Here is a 19,832-nt window from a genome sequence, read left to right as displayed (position 1 = left end):
TGGCAAGCCTTGCTCAAGACAGCACAATCTGCCAATCCCATCTGCCTCCTATCAGAAGGATGAGGTCGTGTCAGAGATGCCTCAGGCCCATGCACAAAATCTTTCCCAAGGATTTCTGGAGACTAGCATGTTGCTCTTTTGACTAAAGGTAACACAGAATAATAAACTTGCTATATTTTCGTGAGGTGTACATGCCAGACATTAAATGACAAGAGGTACATGCACCGTAGCATTTAAATCAAATAATGATTTAGTAAAGGACATACAATTAATGTTCCTAGTCTACCACTGGGAAAATTGAGATCCCTAGTATAACCACACAACACAACTTAAATGGCAAGTCAGAATTCATACCAAAGTAGACTGGCTTAGAGCTTGCATTCTTAGACTCTAGGCTTAAGTGATTAACATATTAAAAACTTGTCTGCTGGGGCACCTGGGTGGCTCAGTCGGTTGAGCATCCGACTTCAGTTCAGGTCACGATCTCATGGTTCATGAGTTCGAGCCCCGCGTCGGGCTCTGTGCTGACAGCTCAGAGCCTGGAGTCTGCTTCAGATTCTGTGCCTCCCTCTCGCTACCCCTCCCCAGCTTGCACTCTGTTCTCTCTGTCTTTCTCAAAAATAAACAAACATGAGGTGCCTGAGTGACTCAGCCAGTTAAGCGACCGACTTCGGGTCAGGTCATGATCTCGTGGTTCGTGAGTTTGAGCCCCCAATCGGGCTCTGGGCTGACAGCTCAGAGCCTGGAGCCCGCTTCTGATTCTATGTCTCCCTCTGTCTGCCTTGCACTCTGCTGCTTGCACTCTGTCTCTCGCATTACCTCAAAACTAAATAAACATTAAAAAAATTTTTTTTTCAAATATTAAAAAAATAAATAAATAAAAACTTGTCTGCTTTTTAAAAAATCAAAAATAGTTATACATAAATGCTTGGAGACTCCAAAGGCAGAGGTACTAATGTAATGTGGTACTCGGATCAGATTCTGGCATAGAAAAAGGGAATCTCTAGAAAAACTGGTGATATCCAAATAAAGTCTGGAACATCATTAATAGAATAGCACCAATGTTGGTTTCCCAATTTAAACAAATACACCATAGCTAGGGAAGAAATTAACATTAAAGGAAACTGGTTAAGGGGTATGCAGGAACTCTCTGCACTATGTTCGTAACTTTTCTGTAAACCTAAAATTATTTCAAAATTACAAGTTTTTTAAAAAATTAAAATAAAAAATTAAAATAACAGGTAAGCCTCAGTTAAGTAGAACACCTCACACTAACCAAAGTGTTGGATAAAGCAAGGATTATAAAACTGCTATGGAAAATCTTTCCACCTGTGACTGTGCCTATCATGATGGAGTAGCTTAGAAATGTTATTCTAAAAATATCAAGATTACATAATAACTTAAAACTCTGACACAGTGCTTCGATTTCTGAGAAGTTATCTTTAAAAACATGTACAAATTGTACACAAAGAATGTATTATGTCTTAAAAAATTAACTATGTTAACAAATGGAATCTATTAGCATATTAAAAGAATGTCATTCTATAATAAAACAGGAATAGAAAAGTGGTTCTAGGGGAGCCTGGCTAGCTCGGTCGAAAGAGCATGTCACTCTTGATATTGGGGTTTTGAGTTCAAGCCTCACGTGGGGTATAGAGATTACTTAAAAATAAAATCTTAAAAAAAAAAAAAGAAGAAGAGGGGCGCTTGGGTGGCTCAGCTGGTTAAGCATCTAACTCTTGATCTCCGCTCACGTCTTGATCTTGGGGTTAAAGGCCTGCATTGGGCTCCATGCTGGGTGTGGAGCCAACTTAAAAAACAAACAAAAAAACAAAAAAAAAAAAAGAGAAATGGTTATAATTTGGAAATCAGTTATGTAATTCACCTAATAACATCAAAAAGAGAAAAATCTTTGTGTATAATGATGTTCATTACAGTGTTATTTATTCTAAAAATCTACAGGAGTGGTTATCAACAAGGGGAGATTTTAGCCCCCAGAGGACATCATTTGATAATGCCTAGAGACATTTTTCTCCATTGAGAGAGAAAGAGAAAACACCCGTGCACATGTATGCCTAGGGCAGAGACTGATGTAGGACTCGATCTGACAAACTTTAGATCATGACTTGAGCCGAAATCAAGAGCTGGACACTTTACCGACTGAGCCACCCAAGGGCCCCATAGAGACATTTTTTTGAAATAATTTTTTAAATTTGTTTATTTTTGAGAGCGAAGAGACACAGAGCATGAGCAGGATAGGGGCAGAGAAAGAGATACAGAATCTGAAGCAGGCTCCAGGCTCCAAGCTGTCAGCACAAAGCCCAATGTGGGGCTCGAACCCACGAACCGTGAGATCATGACCTGAGCCGAAGTCGGACGCTCAACCGACTGAGTCACCCAGGCGCCCCATCCATAGAGACATTTTTTGACTGACAAGTGGCGCAGGGAGGGGATACTGGCATCCAGTGAGTGGAGGCCAAGTAGGCTATAAAACATCTCACAATGCACACAACAGGCCTGCAGCAAAGAATTAATGGTTCAAATGTCAATGGTGCTGAGGCTAATAAAACCTCATCGAAAGGATGAAATACTACACAGTCATATCTACTAAGAATTTGGGGGAACATGTTTACAATTTAGGTTAGCAGAAAAAAGCATAATATGTTTAAGCTATTTATTTTAAAGGCAAATAAAGAATCCCATGGGAATTCAGTCTGTCATTCTTGTCCACTCAGTCTTAAAGCCACTTAAAGCAGGAGTAGACAAATCAGGCTATTCTCAGTTTTTCCAAGATACAATGCAGAAGGAGCTAAATAATGGTAAAGACTTCAAAGAAACAAAGCACGATGCAAGTGTTTTATCTCTAACTAAACTGTTGCTCTTTCAAACGTGTCAAGGGATGCAAATTATATCACAGTGGCATAAGAATTATTTTTGCACTGAAGACATTTGAAAATCAACAGATGCAGAAAGGCTTTATCTCGACTTCCTACCCCTTTTCTCTGCCTAAAAAGCAGAATCCTCCAACAGAACCGAACAGGACAAAATCCCCCTTCAAGGGAGGCTTCCAATAACAAGAGACTTACTCTGATCACCTTGCAATGGGAAGTCAGCACTGGGATAAGAAATCAAACAAACATTGTCATACCTCTCATCTGCTCTCTCCTAAAGACCTAATTTGTCTTTCCTAAGTCTTGTTTTTCCATGAGAACCCTTTCTCTCCTTCCCCTTCCCCCATTAAGGGGAACTCTAAATTCTAAACTCTATGGGGCGCCTGGGTGGCGCAGTCGGTTAAGCGTCCGACTTCAGCCAGGTCACGATCTCGCGGTCCGTGAGTTCGAGCCCCGCGTCAGGCTCTGGGCTGATGGCTCAGAGCCTGGAGCCTGGTTCCGATTCTGTGTCTCCCTCTCTCTCTGCCCCTCCCCCGTTCATGCTCTGTCTCTCTCTGTCCCAAAAATAAATAAACGTTGAAAAAAAATAAATAAATAAATTCTAAACTCTAAATTCCAGCTGTTTAAGTTCCCATGTACATACACAAATGAACGTTGTCTTTTCTATTGTTACTCTATATTTTGGCAGTTTAATTCACAAGCCCCCCAACCCATTGATATGAAATGGCAGAGGAAGTTTTCCTCCCACTTGTGCAAGAGTGTAATTTCATTCTTCTAGGCCCTTTCTTATACAAACTACTGAGAGCAAACTTGGCTAAACAAGAAAGGACTAGAGAAAAATTGGGGATAAACATAAATCATAATGAAGTTGAAATAATAAAGTAACTGACACAGACTGGAAGGTACTGGAAAGAAATGAAGGTAAAAGGTAGTGCATATGTGTGAATTTCTGCTTTCATGGGAAAGATGGTCATTTGTTTATAGCTATTAAATAAAGCGACAGAGGTATATTAACCAAAGAGAAGTAATTAAAGAATCAAAATCATATATAAAAAAAAAAAAAAGAATCAAAATCAGGTGGCAGAAGATAAGTAGTAAATATTAGAAGTAAACTAATTTCCACATCTTTGAGGTATCATTAAGATAGAATTTCAGCTTATAATGCAATTATAAACAAACCGTTAGAGAAACACAGAGATTATAAAATGTCTAAGTCATAGAAAAACATTCCCAAAAGACAATAGAATATTTTTAAATTTTCAAACATTTAAAAGAGAAAGCAAACAAAACAATTCAGAACAAAGACACATCATATTAATAAACATAAACTCGCCTATTTAAAAAAAAATATTCTTGGGGCACCTGGGTGGCTCAGTTAGTTAAGTGTCCGACTTCAGTTCAGGTCATGATCTCGCGTGGTCCGTGAGTTAGAGCCCTGCGTTGGGCTCTGTGCTGACAGCTCAGAACCCGGAGCCTGCTTTGGATTCTGTGTCTCCCTCTCTCTCTGTCCCTCCCCACCTCTCAAAAATAAACAAAGATTTAAAAAAATGAAAAAAAAAAAGATAAATATAATCCACAAAGAAAATTTAACTATAGTGATAAGCCAAGTAACGTCAACCAAAATATGTAAGTAAAAACTATAGGCTGGGGCACCTGGGTGGCACAGTCGGTTAAGCGTCCCACTTCAGCCAGGTCACGATCTCGCGGTCCGTGAGTTCGAGCCCCGCGTCAGGCTCTGGGCTGATGGCTCAGAGCCTGGAGCCTGTTTCCGATTCTGTGTCTCCCTCTCTCTCTGCCCCTCGCCCGTTCATGCTCTGTCTCTCTCTGTCCCAAAAATAAATAAACGTTGAAAAAAAAATTTTTTTTAAAAAAAACTATAGGTAAGGCAAAGGGAAAGAACCAGAAACAACACTATGGTACATCAAACAACGTGTTTTAATGCGCAAAACTGGAATAATCCGTGCAACAAAATAGAGTAGTAGTGGATTATAACCCAAAGTACAAAATAAAAATTCCATGAGTCCATACTGATAAAAATGAATGGCTGAATAAATGAGAGAGAATAAATCTCCAGTGCAGAAGAATTCCAAATAATTTATGTAGATACCCCACACTCAAATAGGTGAGCCATCACTTTCCACCCCTTCAGTGTGGTCTGAGCATGATGACTTCCTTTTCAAAGAGAACAAAATGAAAAGGGGGGAAAAGAGTAACTTTACAGTGGAAAGACATGACACACACTATCTCTGGCAAGTGATCAAGGTCAACATCAACAATCAGAGTCATGTTCACAGTATGTTCTCTTTAAATAACATGATGAAAATAGCACTGAATCTCTGTGGTCTTCTGCCCCAAATCCCATAACCCCAGTCTAATCATGAGAAAAGCATTAAATAAATCCAAATAAAGACATCATGCAAAATAGCTGACCAGTACTCCTCAAGATTGACAAGATCATTTAAACTAAAAAAAAAAAAAGAAAGAAAGAAAAAGAAAATCTTAGCAGCTCCCACAGACAAGAGGGGCCTAAAGATACATGATGATTCCAAAGTAATGTAGCATATCCTAAATGCAATCCTGGGACTGAAAAAGACTTTAGGTAAAAACTATGGAAGCCTTCATAATATAAATAACATGGATAAAAAGTAGAGCATAGGGAATAAAATCAATAATACTGTAATAATTCCGTTTGGTGATAGGTGGTAACTACACTTACCATGGCGCGCATTTTTTAATGTATATAAATGTCAAACCATTATGTTGTACACCTAAAAGTAATATACTCTGTCAATTGTACTTCCATTAAAAAACAAAAAACAAAAAAAGCTGAGGAGGGGAGGCATCCAACCCTTGATTTTGGCTCAGACCATGATCTCATGGTTTGTGAGTTCGGGCCCCACACTGGGCTCTGCACTGACAATGCGGTGCAGACTTGGGATTCTCTCTCCCCATCTCTCTCTCTGTGCCCCCTGTGTTCTCTCTTTGTCTCTCTCAAAATAAAGAAAATAAACTTAAAAAGAATTATTTAAAAAAAAAAAAAACCTGAGGAAACCAGAGGAAGTATGAGTTTTAGTTAATAATAATATATCAATATTGGCTCACTAATTATAAGGGTTCAACTGAGAAGTTCCCACTTGGAGTTTCTCACATCATTGAGCAGATATTGGCTGGGGAGACAGTCACCTAAAAATTCACTTAAAGGTTGGCAGTTGATGGGAGCTGCTGGTAAGAATTCAGCTGGAATTGTCCCCAGGAGCGGCTGTACATAGTCTATCCAGTTTGACTATCGCTGGGTAGTCAGACTTCTTACATGGGACCTGGCTTTCCCCAGAGGGAATGTCCCACGGGAACCAAGCAGAAGCTATTTCTCCTTTTCGGAGTGTCACCAGTTCCACATTCTACTGGTTAGAAACAATACACTAAAGCCAGTTCAGATTCAAAGGAAGGGGATACAGACCCCACTCTCATAGCAGAGACCCCATCTCTCAAAAAGGGAAATCAAAAAAGAATTTACAGACATATTAAAACTACCACACATGGCAAAAAGACTGGAGGTTTACTTTGAAAAAAGCTGAATTACAAAGGCTCTGAATTTAGAGACAGCATATTTAGTTGAGAGCCAGGGTAAGAAACCTTACTGAAACCAGTGATTTAAGCGATGAATGCTGAATCCCTGAGCCTTCTTTCCCAACTCAATTTCCAGAAACATATTTATAAATTCCAAGCACGAAACAATTCTACTGCTCTCTGAGGAAATTCAATAGTCCCAGAGCAAGTATTTACGGATTACTTACACACAGAAAACTCAACAAAATGGTCAGGTCACCTTACGGACAGGTCTACCAAATGATGGTCCCTGTCCCTTTCACACAAGGCTTCCAAACTTAAACATGAATGGACACCTGAAGGAAAACATACAATGTGAAAAACAGAATAAATCAAAACAAACAAAAAGGAAACAGAAATAACAGAGTACAAAAAAAAAATCGTCAAGAGAAATTAGTATTATAATTCATGAAACGAGATCGAGGCGTTATTTTAAATAGATAGATAGATAAATAAATAAAATGGGGGCACCTGGCTGGCTCAGAGGAGCGTGAAACTCTTGATCTTGGGGTCATGAGCTCAAGCCCCACGCTGGGTGTAGATTACTTAAATAAATACAAATTTTTTGAAAATAAAGTCACTAGCATATATGTAAAAAAAAAAATCAGAGAAAAAGTAGGTGTCCTTTAGGACCTAAAATGAAGATGGACATTTTTAAATTAAAAGGTACAAAATTAAGTCAGAAACACAATCCAAAAGCAGGATTCTCTGTGCCTCCTTCACCCCAAAATATGCACGCGCATGCACCCACACACTCAAAATAGGAGAGAACAAAACTAGGCAAGTTTTAGGATCAGTCCTGGGTATAGTATCCAACTAACAGATATTCTAGAAAGAACAAGGAATGCAAATAGAAGAAATTTATCAAAGAAATGATTCAGAGAAGTTCCCTGGCACTAAACGTAAACGCCAAGACTGAAAGTGCCTTGCCAAACCGATATCAAAGCAGAACCACTTCGGCCACAACAAAAAAAGGTAACTGAAATTTCAAAACACTGATAAGACAAAAACCCTGAACATTCCCAGAGGGGAAAAAAACAGGTCACACAAAGAGGATCAGGAACCACAATGGCATCAGAAATCTCAGAGTAGTATCTGACAGAGCTTCCCGTGGAATTGCTGGGTTATACAGTATCCACCCTAGAGGAACTCTATACACAAGGAGGGGCACAAAATGAGACTCTACAGAGGTTAAAAATACGGGTTCCATCTACATGTATCACCATGAATAAATCCAGTGGGATGCTATTTACGCCAAGTTATAAAATGTAAAAAACAATAAACAGGTTAGATGAGCAAATATCCAGCACAAATATTAAAAACATGCCTGGCTAGTATAAAAACTAAACTATCATACTACTGGGGTCACCTGGCTGGCTCAGTGGGAAGAGTGTGCCACTCTTGATCTCTGGGTCATGAGTTTGAGCCCCATGCTGGGTGTAGAGCTTACTTAAATAAATAAAACTTAAAAATACAATAAAATTACTAAACTACTAAAACCAGTTTGATAGTAGCTAACTTCCAGGGGAAAAGAGTCAGAAGAGATGGGATGATAATGTTTAGATAAAGTTGTTCACATTTTCTTTCTTTTTGAGAGCAGTCTGAAGCAAACATAGCAAAATGTTAATGTCTATTAAATCTTGAGACAGGCACATGAATCCTCCTGTCATGAATCAAATTGTCATGCTGTTCCAGAAGCTGCATACGCTGACATGGAAATTCATATCTATCTCAATACATACAACTTCATTTCAACACAGTAATTCTGCACCAATTTCTTTTACTATTAAATGGTCATTAATACCCATTTCCTTGACAAATATCACAGTAAAGTCTTGTCAACCTAAAAATATGAGTACTTGCTCTGTTCAATTTATGGAGTGTGAAAATGCTATGTAAACACATATGTAGAACAGAAACTGTTTAGCCAAAATAAATGTCACTTCTGTTTTAACAGACGCCTGGTCTAACACTTATAAATAAAAGATCAACTCATTTGAATTTATCTCCCTACTAAATTTTGAGAGTTCTTTAAAATTATTTTCAAAAGAAAAAAAAAAAAAAGCTTTAAAAAATGGGAACAAGCAAAGAGGAGAAAAGTTTCAAAAGTGCAGAGAAGACATGAGACTTATAGATTCAATTTTCCCAAAATCCAATGTATTTAAGTTTCTCTAGACTATTATTAAATATATGTACACAAACAAAGCCCTAGGGTAGCTTACTCTTCAGTGAAAAAAATTTTTAAGTAAGCTCTACACCCAATGTGGGGCTCAAATTCATGACCCCCAAGTTCAAGAGTTAAATGCTCTACTGACTGAGCCAGCCAGGAGCTAGTGAAATATTTTTATAATGAAAATAATTATTCATATTGATATATTAACCCACGTCAGGAAGGATTTTCTAGTTCAAGACAGATGGAACATAGCCCATTTATCTCTAGCCCCTCCCAATACACCATCAAAATGTTAGTAAAGTTATTTATTTTTAAGTATAAAACAAACAAAAATGAAAATTTAGGAAGGAGGAGAGGGAAGTGAGAGGCACAGCATCACTGGGTACAGATATCAAAAATCTATGGAAGGTGTAAAGCAGATGGAAGCATGGTAACTAACTAATGAACAGAATGGAAGAATCTGCACTTCGGAATACGCAAGCAGCAAATGAGAACTGGGAAGACGACTCCTAGCCAATTCAGAGCTCATACACAGCATGATGTTTGGACACGGTAAAATGGGAGAGAACATGAAAATGGAAATGGGGGGACTACTGAAAGTTACAAAGAACCATTAACACCATTCCACCCCCAGTCCACATCCAGAAAGGCATGTGCCAGACCTTTAACCCCCAACAAAACCAGAAGTGTTCTTTTCTCAAGAAATTTAAAAGGAATTTTATATGCTTATTTATTTTTTTAATATTTACTTTTGAGAGAAGAGAGAGAGAGGAGAGGGAGTACGCACGCACAAGCAGGAGAGGGGCAGAGAGAGAGAGGGAGACAAAGCATCTGAAGCAGGCTCCAGGCTCTGAGACATTAGCCCAGAGAAAGACACAGGATTCGAACCCATGAGCCATGAGATCATGACCTGAGACAAAACCGAGAGCTGGACGTTTAATCCACTGCGCCACCCAGGCACCTGCTATGTGCATATTTAAGAGGAAGCATGAATAGACAAGTCAAGGATAATCAACCATGTGAGGAAACTCAGCAGCACAAAAGGCAAACAGTTGGGACGATCCCATTATAAAGAGAATTTTAACAATGGAGAGATTTTTTTTTTTTTAATAAGAAATCAGAATGTTCAGAAATTCAAAAAAATGCTGTATCTTGTTTCCATGAAACAGGAACAGGGTGCTATGAAAATGGAACACAGGATGAGAAACAGCCCCTCACATTTAAATATATGACTGCCCCTACCCCTCACCCCACCAAAAGAACAAAAACAAAAACAAAAACCACACACCTCATTCAATGGTTTTTGGGAAGTTTAAATAACTCACAGCAACCTCCCAGATTATAACAAATACCAAAATAAGGAAAAAAGAAAAAAGAAAGAAAAAAAAGGTGAACATCACAGAGGAGGTTCAATGTACTCCAGAAAGAAAATAAGAGAATAAATTATCAAAGGAATAAAGAAGAAAAACAATTTCTCAGAGCTGAGGACAGAAGTAATCAGATTCAAAGCCCACTGCTTGGGGGAAGAAGTGGGGAAGGGGAGGGACCCATGTTCAAATAGACCACTGTGAACTTTCATATGACCAAAAATTAAGAGAATCTCTTAAAAGCTTTCAGGGACAATGTGGTGGTTCCCCAGAAAATAAAAATAAAACTACCAAATGATCCTGCAAATCCCACTTCTGGGCACATATCCAAAAAACTGAAGGCAAAGTCTCAGAGATATTTACACACCCATATTCATAGCAGCTTAATTCACAATAGCTCAGAGGAGGAAGCAACCCAAGTGTCTGATGATGGATGAATGAATACACAAAATGTGGTATATACATACAATTAGTTATTATTCAGTCTTAAAAAGGAAATTTTTTAAATCATTATACTGTACATCTGAAACTAACATAACACTGTATGTTAACTATACTGGAATTAAAATTGGGGGGGAGGGAAGGAAGGAAATTCTAACACTTGCTGCAACATGGATGAACCCTGAGGATATTATGCTAAGCAAAATAAGGCAGTCACAAAAAGACAAATACTACATGCTTCCACTTATAGGAGGTATCCAAACTAGTCAAATTCATACAAACAAAAAGTAGAATTGTGGTTACCAAGGGCTGAGGGGAGGGGATATAGAGGAGTTGGTATTGTTACAGGGATTGTTTTTGTGGGGTTTTTTTGTTTTTAAAGTTTATTTTTGAGAGAGAGAGCATGCAAGTGAGCAGGAGAGGGGCAGAGAGTGAGGGAGAAAGAACCCTAAACAGGCTCTGCCCCAAGGCAGGGCTCGAACCCACACACCATGAGATCATGATCTGAGCAAAAACCAAGAGTCTGAAGCTTAGCCGATGGAGCCACCCAGGCGCCCCTAGAGTTTGTTTTACAAGATGAAAAAGCTCTGGAGATCTACTGCACACGAATGTGGACATATCTTAATACTAGTATACATTTAAAACTGATGGTAAATTTTATGGGTTTTTTAAGCACAACTTTAAAAAATTATTTAAGCTTTTAGGTATGAAGCTGGAAAGTCATCTAGACAAAAACAAGAGTCCAAATAACATGGGACTTGTCAGCAAAACTAGATGGCAGAAAACTCCTTTGAATTTCCATAGCAGAAAATCAAACTATGTCTAATTAAAAAAAAAAAAAATCACTGGGACACCTGGCTGGCTTAGTCAATCGAGCATGTGATTCCTGGGGTCGTGAGTTCAAACCCCACAATGAGCGTAGAGCTTACTTAAAAAAGTAATAAATAAAAATTTTTTAATTTAAAAATTCATTAAATAGTTGTATAAACATTTTAGTTAAAGATAATGGAATTACCAGAAAAGCTTACAGATATCAAAAATTGTTCCTGTAGAAAAGTATTTATTTTCCTTATTATAAGCTTTCCATACATTTCACTTTAAACAGCACTTTATTTTTTTTAATGTTTATTTATTTATTTTGAGAGAGTGCATGCACAAGCGAGGAAGGGACAGAGAGGGGAAGAGAGAGAGAATCGATTCCAAGCAGCACAGCACAAAGCCCAACTCAAGGTTTGATCTCACAAATCATGAGCCGAGATCAAGAGTTGGATGCTTAACTGATTGAGCCACTCAGGCAACCCTGAGCACATACTTAGGGGAAAAAACAAAACAAACAAACAAAAAAAACAACTGAGCGTATATCACTTCCTTTTTTTCAGTGATATATAAAAGTGTCTTTACTGAGCTTTATAGACTACTAATACATCACCAAAATAAAGTTAAATCAACGTTATTTTCTTATTGCCTTCCATTATTAAATATGAAGCATGTTTCTCTGAATTTAAAAAAGTCAATGCGGGCGCCTGGGTGGCTCAGTCGGTTAAGTGGCTGACTTCGGCTCAGGCCATGATCTCTCGGTCCGTGAGTTCGAGCCCTGCGTCGGGCTCCGTGCTGACAGCTCAGAGCCTGGAGCCTGTTTCAGATTCTGTGTCTCCCTCTCTCTGACCCTCCCCCATTCATGCTTTGTCTCTCTCTGTCTCAAAAATAAATAAACGTTAAAAAAAATTAAAAAAAAAAGTCAATGGTCCATGTTGAGCATTTTTTCTTTAAAAAAGAAAAAAAAAAACATTTAAGAAAAAATGGGGGGGGGCACCTGGCTGCCCCAGTGGGTAGAACATGCAACTCTTGATCTCAGGGTCATGACTTCAAGCCCCACGTGGGCCTACCTTAAAAAAAAGGCATGTGGCCTACCTTAAAAAAAATTTTTTTTTAAAGTCAATTGTAAAGGTAATAAAATGGCATTTAGAAATGAAGAAATCTAAGGCAAAGCAAATTTACAAGAAATATTCTTGCTGAAAACAAACAGTAATTATAGCATTCATAAGAACAGTACTGGTATGTTATGTTCAAACTAAATGTAGCTGTAAGTTCAAACTAAATACTAAATTGTGTTCAAACTAAATTGTAGTTCAAACTAAATACTAAAAATGTGTAATTCAATAGCAGGGGGGAAAAAATAAGCAGAAACAGGATACAATTTTATGTTGTGTACTATAGTCCTATATCCCTGCTAACATCCTGGACTTTTAAACAGTTTGAGGTTAAGAATCGCTTACCTTTCTGAGTCAGATGATCCAGGTTTCACAAGTCTGAAAAAATTCTCAGCTTTCATCTCTTATTATAATGTATTTCCTCAATGCGCTCTATTCTATGTATTTGAAGTTAAAGCAAGGTCTCTAGAGCCAAACTATCTGGATGTGCATTTATCTCCTATATGCTAGGTGATCTTGTCAAGTTATTTAATCTTTTCTGTGCCTCAGTTTCTATAAAATGTGGGGAATAAAACCTACCCTAAGAGAGCTGTGAGAATTTAAAAAGCTAATACAGGTGAAATGCTTAGAACAGTGCCTCTTTCTACTTTCACATTTTAACTGAGGTCATATATTCTCCTAAGGATTATCAAGAAATGTTTCTACAATGTAGCCAAGTATTCTTCACTACCAACCTGTTGCTAGACACAATGCCTAGATTAACAGCTTTTACGAGTATAATATGTTGGTAAAATTAATGATAGCCTGGGGCACCTGGCTGGCTCAGTTAGTAGAGCATGCAACTCTTGATCTCGGGATTGTAAATTTGAGACTCATGTTGGGTGTAAAAAAGGTTAAAAAAACTTTAAAATAGAAAAATAAATAGTAAAATTAGTGATCGCAGTAATAAAATTCGTAACCAGCTCCTGCTCTAAATGATGATGCTTGGAAGTCACACGGTACCAATACCAAACCAGAGACTTACGGAGAGTATCCTTCACAAATATCTGCTTCAAATCCTAAACACTAGTCTCCGCTTCCCTGGGAAGCAAAGGAAGAATACTTTTTCCCCCTTCACTAAATTCACAGAAACAGAACATCTGGCTCTCACCCTCCTTTCCAATTCTTAATTCTTTCAGAATTAAATCAAAAGTTCTCTCTTCTTCCAAATCAACCCCGAATTGTAGTGTTAGTGGCATTTGCTTAAGATTTCTGAAAAAATAACAGATATGGAAAGTTCGAAAGGGTCTGAATAAATGCTAAACTGATACTTTTAACATTTTTTTATTACAGCTGGATAACTAGGCATTTACCACACCCAGCTCCAGTAACAGAGATGTAACTGATGGGAATATAAATTAATCTGGCTCCAAAACTAGTGTTTGATTTGGAATTTACACGTGCGGTGCTCCCAGGTCTTTCCAACTAATTCTTTTTCTGTTGTTGTTAATTTTTTTTAATGAGAGAAAGACAGTCACAGAGCGTGAGGGGGAGGGGCAGAGAAAGTGGGAGACACAGAATCTGAAGCAGGCTCCAGGCTCTGTGCTGTCAGCACAGAGCCCAATGTGGGGCTCAAACTCACTAACTGTGAGATCATGACCTGATCCGAAGTCAGACGCTTAAGAGACTGAGCGCCACCCAGGCGTCCCATCGTTCCAACTAATTCTAATAAATATTTGCTTGCCTTCCAAAAAACAAACAAACAACAAAAAACCCCAAAGGTTGGAAACTATAGCTCTAGATTAGAATATATTATGAAAACAAATCAATTAAGTTGCAGATTCTGTGAACTTACAAGTAAGGTTCGCCAGATGTGACAATAATTTAGATCTTGTTCTAATTCAAAAGCATAGCTAAAATTCCAACTTTGGGACAATAGTACCATTTGTTAATCCCTCCCCTAGTCCCTCAATAAGGAACAGGTAGGTCATAAAATGGAAATAACTTTTGCTGACCATGGCCTTTTGCTTTAGCTGCTATTTTAATGAGAGAAAAACCTGTCACTGTTTGGATATGTATAGTATGTGTTAAAAATTAGACTACCTGCATATCTGAACTACAAATAACATGCACTCAGGTTATATATATACATGTATAGGTCATACACATACGGGTTATATATATACATCGTCAACTCTGACAGAAATGCCATAAGCCAAGAACAATGATCTTGAAGAAATTCAGGAAAATATCTGCCACAGATTTTACACCCAGCAAAACGAATTGCAAGTATAGAAGAGTGTATGCAAACTCATAAGCATGCAAGAACTCAGGGAATGTTGTTTCCATGAGGCCTTCCAGAGGAACCTGACTTGAGACAATGCTAGAAGGATGTCAGGAGTGAAGAGGAAGACAAGAGGAAGAGAAAGGATCTCCTAAGGGCAAAAGACAGACTGCTGGATGAATGACCTTGGGAATGGCAGAAACCTCATTTTCAATGGCCATCACTGCCATTAGCTCAGATCCATGAAGCACTGCCTGACATCAAGGGCTGTAAAAGCTAGAAATGCCACATTCTTTGGTACTCAGGATCCATTTAGTGTGGGCCACAGAATCTGCAGAAAACCAAGTTATGCCCTCTTTTAAATCACCACTCTTCCCCTCAAGACTTCTTTTTTCACATTAAAAAAAAATGGTATGGGCTTTACCACAAAATAGACTTGAATCAAATGCCAGCTCAACCGCTTACTGTATGACCCTGACCTAATTACTTAATTTTTAAAGCCGTGATATATCCGTCTAAAAGACAGCAGTATTAAAAGCACCTATGTCACAGAGTTGTAGTAAATGAATGAGATAGTGCAGGTTAACTGTAGGTCAGTGCTGGGCATAAAGTAAGTGCTTAAAAATGTTAGCTATCATTATCATTATAAACCATAAATCAAACTTAGTCTACCATAACCAACCTAGGGCATAAATAAAATCAGATGTAGTCAAACAGCAAAATAAAGTTATAGTTTACCTCTCAGATCAACTATCCATACATAAATCGACAGAGGAGAAAATACCTGGTGTTTAGAGAATGACTATCCTGTGGATAACATTTTGAACTCTCAAGTTTTTCCAACCAGGCTCAACTGTATTTAAACATCCTTTAGGGGCGCCTGGGTGGCGCAGTCGGTTAAGCGTCCGACTTCAGCCAGGTCACGATCTCGCGGTCTGTGAGTTCGAGCCCCGCGTCGGGCTCTGGGCTGATGGCTCAGAGCCTGGAGCCTGTTTCCGATTCTGTGTCTCCCTCTCTCTCTGCCCCTCCCCCGTTCATGCTCTGTCTCTCTCTGTCCCAAAAATAAATAAATGTTGAAAAAAAAAAATTTAAAAAAAAATAAATAAATAAAAATAAACATCCTTTAAAGGCTTTTTCATTACTGAAATCCTTTCAATGACTTCTGAAACCAGCAAACCAGATGGGGTGGGGAGAAACTTAGTTAACTGGATATTACCCAAACGTTTTAGTTAATTATATATGTTTACTTGCATCTCAAACGTAGCAAAATCACTGCGTTAATCTCAATTACGTTCTCTTACATATACACTCCCTGTCAGACACATCAAGGAGTTTCCACCAATGTTAGACAGCTTTACTGTCAAAATGGTCAATTCACTATAAAAATGTCAGATCACAGTCCAATCAACAAAGTTCCATTCTGCCATCCAATTCCTTCCCGCTGCTAAAGACTCCTGGCTGTTTTTACGTGTAATAAGATGCACCTATTCTATGTGCACAGTTTGAGGAGTTAAATATAGATACTTGGGTAATCACAACCACAATAAAGATACAGAACATTTCTATCACTTCAGAAAGTTCCTTCACGCCCCTTTGAAACCAATCTCCCCATCACTTCCAGACTTAGCCATTAACGAGCGGTCCATAGAATAGTTTTGCCTTTCCAGAATTTCATGTACATGTAACATATAGTATGTGCCCTTTTCTGTCTGGCTTCTTTCACTTAGCGTAACGTCTCCAAGATCCATCCACATTGTGTTTATGATCAGTTTGTTCCTCCTCACTACTTCCATGGCTTTTAAAAACTTTGGGTCCTAACAGATTTGGAAGACGACTGAGAGGCAAGGACTAAAGAAAGTAGTTTAGGCCAATATAAAGCTGGTATCACCAGCTACCTGCATGTGTCCATTAAAAGCTTAATATTTTGGGGTACCTGGGTAGCTAAGTAAGTTAAGCGTCCCACTCTTGATCTCTGCTCAGGTCATGATCTCAAGGTTCCTGAGTTTGAGCCCCGCATCAGGCTTCTGACAGCGCAGAGCCTGCTTGGGATTCTGTCCCTCCCTCTCTCTCTGCCCCTCCCCGCTCCAAGTAAATTAATAAACATTAAAAAAAAAAGCTTAATATTCTAAGACAAAAGAATTATTTTCCCTTGACCCTAATAGTAAATTTTTTAGCTAATGTTTCTGAAATCAGAGGGAGTTCATGTCCTATCTTTGACTACGTGGATGATGAAACAAATGTAGTTTGAACTTTGTCATGATTTTGTGCTTGTTTTACTACAAGATTGACTTAAAACATACTGACAAGAATTCACACCTTTTTAACATCTGCAAAGCAGCCCAGAACTAAAATAATTGCTTTTCCTAATCCCAATAGTTTTTCTTTAAAAAAATTTTTTTTACTGTTTATTTATTTTTGAGACAGAGGGACAGAGCACAGGTAGGGGAAGAACAGAGAGAGAGAGGGAGACACAGAATCTGAAGCAGGCTCCAGGCTCCAAGCTGTCAGCACAGAGCCCAATGTGGGGCTCGAACCCACAAACCATGAGGTCATGACCTGAGCTGAAGTCAGATGCTTAAACCGACTGAGCCACCCAGGTGCCCCCTAATCCCAATAGTTTTTCAATGGGCAATGACAATAAAATAACTTCAGGGCTACATGATTTACTTCTAGTTGTCCTCTGTCCTCTCTTCACTCCCAAATAAATGGCTCCAGATTACAAAAACCAAATTAAGAACAAAATCAGACAGCAAAAGTTTCAGGAGGCTTTCAGAGTGACTTTTATTTGTAGGTTTCATTATCTTTAGTGCTATGATTATGAGTAGTGACAGAACATGACTCTACTGCATCATTACGGTCCTAACACCCACAAAAGTGAATTTACTTCACCCTGAAGCATGGTCATAGTATGACCAACATATATAGAATATTTCATATTCAGAATGTTTCTCATGATATAATATGTAACTATATCATTACAAAAAGCACCACTACTCCTGGCAAAACAACTCACACACTGAGGTCTTTTTGGTAGAATTAGCTATTTCTTGATAGAATTAGCTAATTCATCAGTCTGGTCCTAAAAAGTAGGCTTCTCAAGATAAGGTATTTTGTTGCACTTCACACTATTGATAACACCTCCCCTTTCCTGAAATTCTTTCCACTTCTGCACACTTTTAAAACAACGTTCACAATCATTCATGCCCCTGCTTTTTCCTCCAGCCTCCAACTTTCAACAGGGAAGTGGGTCCCCCAAATAGTAATTAGCCTTCAACCCAAAATATAGTATCTCCCCTTTGATCCAATCTCATTGCTTCAGCTACCACTTTTTAATATATACATATTTTTTAATTTTTAGAGAGAGAGAGCGGTCATGAGCAGGGCAGAGGGAAAGAGAGAACCCCAAGTAGGCTCCAGCTCAATGAAGAGCTGGACTCAAGGTTCCATCCCACGACCCAGGGATCATGACCGCATTAAGAGTCAGGTACTCAACCAACTGAGCCACCCAGATGCCCTTCATATTTTATTTTTTTAAGTAGTATCTACACCCAACATGGGGTTCGAACATACAACCCTAAGATCAAGAGTCACATGCTCTACCAACTAAGCCAGCCAGGTGCCTCTCAGCTATCACTTCTATATTGACTTCTCAGATTTTTATTCATTAAGCTTGGCTGCTTTATTCATTAAGCTTGGCTACATATCTCTTCAAACAGAACATAACCAAAATCTTCACCTGTGCACCAAACCACCTTCATATGCCATTCTATTTGTATTCACTGCCTATTAATCTCCCTATTCAAACTCCTTCTTCTAGTAACTCAGGCTAGAAACCATAAATCTTTTATATGAATCCACTCAGAGATACACCAAATCATTATGTTCCATCAAATCTCTCCCTTTAAGTGTCTCTCTTATCCTCCACCCTAATCCTGAACATCATCGCCTATTGTCTGGATTATCTAACTGCCTCCTCGTTGGTCCCCCTCACTTCACTCTCCCCTTCCTTCAATCGACCCTACAGATTACCACCAGCCTCATTTCCCTAAAACATACTTTAGCTATCCCAAAAAGATTTAATGGCCTTCCACTCCCCAAGTGACACTGAGTACAAAATATCCAGTCTGGAACCTCCCTCTATAACCTGCCCCGCCTAGGCCTTACATGGGCCAGGAACATCATTCTCATTCCCACCGAAGTGGTCCTATCTTCTTTCAGTGAACTAACCAAATCATTCAAGGTGCCTAAGAAATAACACCTCCTCTTTGTCACCATCAGCAACGCTTCATCCCAGCCTCTCACCACCCCTATACAGTCATCCATATTTCTTTTGACATTTTTGCCTTCCTTATCCTTTCTGCCCTAACCTGTGTCTCTGACACTTAGCACGTACTAAGTAAAATACATGTGAAGTTAAAAAATCCTTCTTCAAGAGAGATATCCTAGTCAACCATTCCAAAGTTCACAAAAATATTAAGTTGGCAGAGACCCAAAGATCTAGAACTCTGATTAACCTCTGTCATCTACTGTAACATACATTAAGTGCAAGCAGCTCTTATTTCCAGCAATTTTTTAAATGTTTAAAGTAATTTTTCTTTAATTTTTTTTTTAACATTTATTTATTTTTGAGACAGAGAGAGAGAGCATGAACAGGGGAGGGTCAGAGAGAGAGGGAGACACAGAATCTGAAGCAGGCTCCAGGCTCTGAGCGGTCAGCACAGAGCCCGACGCGGGGCTCGAACTCACAGACCGTGAGATCATGACCTGAGCCGAAGTCGGACGCTTAACCGCCTGAGCCACCCAGGCACCCCATGTTTAAAGTAATTTTATTAATTATGTTTATGATTGCTATCTTTTATTGCTTTTACTTTCCAAATCAACCAACATTTCCAGGAATGGCTAATTCCACCACGATGACTAAATTTCTCCTCAAGGGCTTTGCTCACACATGGGAGCTTAAGTTCCTACTTAGCATGTTACTGTGTACTTGGCCAGCCTGTTAGGAAATCTCATTATCACTGCCACCACAATGCACCAGAACCTCCACACACTCATGCACTTCTTCCTGAGGAATCTGTCCATTTTAGAAATGAGCTATATTTCTGTCACTGTCCCCAATGCCTGTGTAAACTCTCCGACAACAGAGCCATTTCAATGGTG

General features: G+C 38.8%; 1 protein-coding gene across 3 annotated transcripts in view; it reads right to left on the bottom strand.

The window, feature by feature from the left end:
• Positions 1 to 19,832, bottom strand: part of PPM1B (protein phosphatase, Mg2+/Mn2+ dependent 1B) — an 82,892-nt gene that overhangs the window by 48,253 nt on the left and 14,807 nt on the right. The window lies entirely within an intron of this gene.

The sequence above is a fragment of the Lynx rufus genome, unplaced genomic scaffold (genome assembly GCF_022079265.1).
Source record: "Lynx rufus isolate CCGP_SWC_20201006 ecotype Redwood Valley unplaced genomic scaffold, mLynRuf1.p SCAF_8, whole genome shotgun sequence".
NCBI classification, from domain to species: Eukaryota; Metazoa; Chordata; class Mammalia; order Carnivora; family Felidae; genus Lynx; species Lynx rufus.
The sequence above is the reverse complement of the archived record's forward strand: the minus strand, read 5'-3'. Positions and strand labels throughout refer to the sequence as shown.